Below are 6,470 nucleotides of genomic sequence, written 5' to 3'. Positions count from 1 at the left end.
CATGAATATTTACCCACATTAGCTTTATCTATATTGGTGCAATGTCAACTAAGCATGCTTGTTCTAGGGACATGTTGTGTTGTTCAACAACCCCCCATTTTTATATATAAATTTCCTATGAAATTGTTATATAAAAAATAGAGGACCCTTTTTAATTTTTTATAACACAAAAAATAAAAACATTTTTCTGTTTTGAATAAAACAATTTTAATTTATTTCATAAAAAAACCAAATTTTAATAGCCCCTGAGACCAAGATCATACTTAGGATTTAAAAGCCTTGAAGTTTTAAACACATATGGGTTATTTAAAATAAGAAATAATAAATCGGAGTTTTATTTTCCCAACTTTCATAACTAAAACCTGACCAATACCCCCTTCATCACAAATTGCATAGAATCATGGTTAAAAGCCCCGATGGCCTAGCTGACTGCTATTGCAATATATGGCTCAGACCTGACGAGCACATCAATGATAACATACAAATCATTTTGTTTGGAAGATTATGACATCCACAAGCTTAAGTCCTAGCCTTGACACCAAGCCAATTGCAATATGTCGGACCCGATGGAACTATTAACTCCATTTTATAATATGTCGCGTCCATCGCATCGCAAAATCCGCGGATTTGATCCTAATATCCCTCCACATCAACGATTTTTATATGCGATACGACCTGGACATGACATTATAATCAATTGTAATTCATAAAATATCGCATCCATCATCTGAGGGCTTGAGTTCAAACCCCTCCGCACCGCCAATTATGATATGCAATAGAAGTCTCGACGGTACCCTTTCCACTGCCACACAGTCCGATAATATTTAACGGCAAAGGGGGGGGGGTCCGAAAAACAGTTTCCTGCCCCCCTACGTGTCAACATGGTAGGATTCCCCCCCCCCCCCCCCCCCCACCCCCCCAAAAGTTGTTTCGCCTCCCACCGCAACTTGCCTTCCCACCAACCATCACTTCCACGTCTTGTCTCAACTACCATTCCCATCACACCACGTGTCCCTCCTCCCGTCACTCCCGCCAACAGTCCCGCGTCATCCGCCCACCTATCCTCAACTGCCCCATCCGCGACTGTTGCACCTGTCATTATGGTTCTTTCCGTTCACCCACGCTATTACATAAATCAATGCATTATCAAGATTGTTAATCCAATGGTTAAGCCCGGTCCGCGGCTTATAAAAATTGAATTCTCATTTGCAATTACACATTTCTCTCTTTGCCTTAAGAATATTGCTCCCGAATTTGTTGCGCTTTAATCTCATAGCAGCGTTCCCATTGCTCGTCTCTGATAAAACTACAGAGGCACTATCACTAAAACTTCCGGCTAATTCCTGAGACTCGTTGCGAATTTCTTCTGTAAAAATTATTCTCCTATCCATTCTGCAACTACAATGGCACCCAAAGTCGCCCCCGTAGTGAATCTTATGTTCACTCCCCCTGTAGACTTAGAGCACATTCCGATCACTGACAAAGACTACAAAATTACCGAAACACAATGTGAATTCGACCTCTTCGAATTACGTTGTTCGTTTCGCGATAATTACCTCGATCAATCTGATGAAATAAACCTCTGGCAGTCCATACTTCCTCTGTTTGTTTTCCCCCAATCCTATCACTTTCCTGAATTCTTTTTAAAATGCCAAGCCTCTTACCTTTCAAGTAGGAGGGATATTTTTTCTCCAAATGGTGAAATTCTCTTGACCATTACATCTGAGAGTATAAATCAAATGCTGCAGGTCCCCCACAGTGATTCCCTTACCCCTTTTTCCATTAAAGCTCTCAGAGAAATTTATCAGAAATTAACCTTCCACTAGAGAGCTAGAATTTTTGAAGTTTTCCCCCAAAGACTCTCAACTCCCTAAGAAAAACCCCCTTATCCCTCTTCTATGTTCCCTCAAAGATCCAGACAGATTATCTATGTCTTGTCATCCATTCTTGGTTTCTATACAAATGAATGGCTAGATGAGCCTATTATAGGCTTTGTATCCACTCTTTCTTCAGAAGAAGGACTATCATTCACCTTTGACTATGGTCAGTTCTTAGCAAATGTAATTCGTGAACAATTCCTTCAGTTTTTAACTAAAGGAATGTTCAGATATTCTTCTATTCTCATGTACATGTTCATTTTCTTTCAAACAGATAAGTTTCCCTTTGCAGTGCAGAAGCTTTATCAACAAGGAGAGCCAGCAGATTCCAAGGATAAGTGAAGACATTCAGAAGGTTTTACAGCTCAGTGAATAGGTGCAAACAGGGGACCGGTACCTTTACCAGTCATTCACAGAAATTAGAGTGTATGGTTCAGAGCTGCCACCATATAAGCTGCCTAAGTATTTGCCAATGAAAATATTTTCCTTGGAGTACATCAAGAAAATAATTCACTGTAACAACATTCATTTTGTGGTAGCCAAGAAGAAATATCAGTTCTAGATCAAAACACAAATAGGACCTTTCAGCTGGAACAGTAGAGCAGCAGGAGAGGAAGTAGATCTCCTGCTGAAACAAATGAATTTTTATCTCAGTTTCACTTGGTCCTATGACCCCTTTGGGGTAATTTCCAAGTTAAGAGGAACAAAAAGCTACACCCTATGTCCATACTCAAAGGCCAGAAATAGAGAAGTATATGAACCAACACACTTGGGTAGAGAATACATTGCAGGAGGCTGAAGAGCAGGTACTTTCGAGGACAGCTTCAAAGACTCCCATACCCATAGAAAATAAAGATAATAGACCAAGAGAGTATGATTCTCCATCAGTTACAGAAGTCTTAGCCAAAGAGTTCAAAATATACACAAAGAAGATTAAAACAGACCCTAAAATAGACTTCCCATCACTGGAGGACACACAAGGCACTATTGTACTCTCAGGTTTTCAGACTTTTAAGTTGGATAATCGTACCATAGAGTCCCCATCATTATCGGCTACTAAAGAGATTCCAACTACTATACCTCAGACACCAGAGTCATCTACAGAGCAGAGACAACTAGATATTTTTCAGAAATATAAATAGATTAAGTAGAGGAATGAAGCCATTCATGATAATATATCTGCTCAATTCAGAAAGCAATCTTCCTCCATCCAGGACAGGCTCATCTCAGCATATGATACAGAGAAGGGAAGGATGCATATGGAATTCTTGTAGGACCAGGTCCCTCAACCAAAGTCAGCAAAAAATTTCAAACAAACTACTTTTGAATTTGAGGCAAAGGATGTCCATCCTTTAGATTAAATAGATATGCACAAGCAAGCTGGAGAAATGGTGTACTCTACTTTCACACAAACCGCTATCACTGCTTCCAAACTATAGCTTACTCTGAATAATGTGTAGTCTTAGCTTAAATTGGAGAAAGTATCCTCACTTGCCAAAGATACCAGAATCAAATACTTGGAGGAAATGATGATCAAAATAGGCTTTGATTCAGACAATTCAAAATCCATGGAGGATATAATCAGAAAGAAAAATGTTGACATAGCCAACCTAAAGAAGTAATCGAAGCTGCCAGCAACAGAGGACCCCCAGGCCAAGGAACTTGGAGAGACAGAGCTATAAAACGAAGAGATGTTGAAGCTTCTAGTGGAACAAAGTGCACAGCTCAAAGAAATGGAAGCAAAAATGGACAAGTTGGTAAAAGAAAAATAACAAAGTTCACAACTTGCAGTAGTTCCTCTTGATGCAGTTCCCATTGCATCTCTACTTCAAACAGGTGTCCCTACAACAACCACAATAGCAGGAACATCATCTTCTACCATGCTTCCCACTTTAGTTGCAGATGACTCAGTTAAATTGGTTGAATCCATGTAAAATATGTCTATACAAGGAGAAGAGCTAAAGAAGCTGAGGCAGGAGGCGAAAGTCCTATAGGAACAAAGTACAAGATTTCAAAATGCCTTCCTCACAAAAACACAAAAGTCCCAAACATTGTCCCAAAGATTGCAAAAGATTGGAAAAAGATTGTGCCATGAGAAATACATTGGCACAAGTGAAAGAGAATATCTGGAAAAGGATTAATGAAGACATGGAAGACATTTGGCCTTCAATCCAAAATATTTTTGAGCAACAGGAGCTAATTGAACGGTCCAATGAAGCCATTGAATAGGTCAGAAATAAATTGGGAGATAAACCCAATGAAGCCACTGAGCTCATCAAATCTCTTAACTCCAATAATAGTCAGGAATAGAAAGAGTTGGAAAAAGAAGACAGAACTGAAACGATTTTGGAAGTCAGGAAAGTGTTGACTAAAAGAAATCTAATGAGACAGCTTGAAGATAATGGTCGAGTTATGAACACTGGGATACTGAAATTCTTCACCAAGCTGGAGCCCCTCTACAAGAAAGGACTTCCAAACTTGTTAGTTATTAATGATAAGCTCAGCACGTGGTCAGATTACAGTGAGAAAATTATGACCAAGGCAAGAGATAGTTCAAAGGTTACAGCTGGAAGATTCAGTATGATAGGAAAGGCGTTCCTCGAAGCATTGGCATACGATCTCGACATTCAGTATGCAATTAAAAATCTATTCATAATCAAGCCAACATTTGCCAAATATACTAAAGTCGACGAAGTGTACAGAAAGTTGATGAAGATGAATATCCCGAGTGAACAATGTTGGGATAAACTTTGTGAGTTACTGGAGTAAGAAGTAGTTTGGGGGCACAACTCAGCATTACAGCACATGCAAAATTTGAGCGCCATACAACCAATTATTCCACCAATTCAGTGCCACCACTTCAGACAATTCAAATTTCCCTGATATCATTGTAATAAGTTAGATTGATTCAATTTTATTATTTTTAGATACATCCTTGTCATTCTCACAGGATATTTTTTGTAAATTAATTATAAATACTTCATCTTCAGAAGTATCAAGGGTTGGTTTTTGTACGAAGAACACTATTGTATATTTCTGAAACATCAGCAGATTTTCAAAGAAATACAGAAGTTCTCTCACAGGATTCTTGTATCAAGTTGTTGGTGAAGTGCATCTATCATCTTATGTGTTTATATTTCTTTGTTTATAGCACATATTTATTTCCAAATCTGAATTATTCAATAGATAAGTAAAGGGAAAATTTTGTTTAAATCTACACTTTGCACCTGACTACGAATAATTTTAATGTTTTCTTCTAATCTTTAAATATAGAATTCAAGTAACAATGCTCTATATTTAAAGTGAATCTTAATTTGTTCTTCCTTCCCCATTTCATAAACTAAAAGAATCCATTTGATTTGGCTACCCTGCCCTGTGAGATCTATTTGTAGACACTGCAATCAATCTGTATTTTATGTAACAGACTCCATAGCCCAATGGTAATCTAGTTATCAACCAACCATTCAAATACAAATCAAACCTTAAACTTCATAACTAGCCTAATATTCAATCAAACAAAGTTAAATCTTATAGAGAGAGCCCTCTCTGAAGCTGGCAGGGCTAGATCCCAGCTTCCAAAGTTGGTTTGTGGTTACCTTTATGATTTTCTTCTGCAACCTCATAAAATTACAGAGTGCTAACATAATACATAGTAAGGAATTTTGTTAGGGGAAGAACACGTAGTTTACAAGTCCAAAGAAGGCAGCATCTTGTCAAGGGGAGTAACCCTTTCCCACTAATGTCAATGGGGGAGAGAAATCAGGAAAAAAAGATCGAAGCATGAAGTCAGGGGGAGTTGTACTCGCAGAAGGAGTATGTGTTTCCATCAATCACAAAGGGGGAGATTTTTGAAAGGTATATGCATTGATGTCAATGTCTGTTAATGAACCGTCTTAATATTTGTTTGCATTACATCAAGTTGGATCTCCAATGAAAGGATGGATGGAAACCCTAGTAGCCCCGCATTTATTGAGTTTTTTTAAGGAAGAATATAGATCAATTTGATCTCATAATCATCGTTATTTGATGCTCCTCGTCATTCTGATTCCAGCTGTATATGGCATGTCTCGTGGTTCCTCACAATTTGCAAGATATGTCCGTCGGAAGTTGAAAGCCCCAACTTGTGGGAAAACACCCCAAATATTGATGAGATGGTAACTCTACTTTATTTCTAATTATGCTTCAACCATAAAGTTTAAATTGAACATTTGAAGTGGCAACTTATTATTGGTTGGCTAGTTCATGAAGTCAAACCGACTTCTTACTTGGATACGACAATGTTATGAGAAGCATGGTTTAAAATAAAAATAAAAAAAATAAAAAAGAGGGCTTTAGGGATAACATGGATATGGTTCCTTTGTCAACACTTAAGCATGGTCGTTCATATCACAAAGCTTGACATTGTATTTTTGTGACCTGCGAACATGAAGGCACATGTGTAGGAATCGTGTCGGCCTCCTGTTAAACGTTCATCTAAATATTATATAAAGGACCTGAACGTGTCTCCTATGGATAGATTCAATGCTAATAGTAAGATTTCTTCGTATTTCAGCCATGTGAGAGGAGTTCCAAAATAGTCTTATGGCTAGGAGA

This window comes from Pinus tabuliformis, chromosome 3_2 (assembly GCF_031772625.1).
Source record: "Pinus tabuliformis cultivar Carrire ecotype Pingquan chromosome 3_2, CPIR1, whole genome shotgun sequence".
In the NCBI taxonomy this organism is placed as follows: Eukaryota; Viridiplantae; Streptophyta; class Pinopsida; order Pinales; family Pinaceae; genus Pinus; species Pinus tabuliformis.
Note: the sequence above shows the minus strand (reverse complement) of the source record.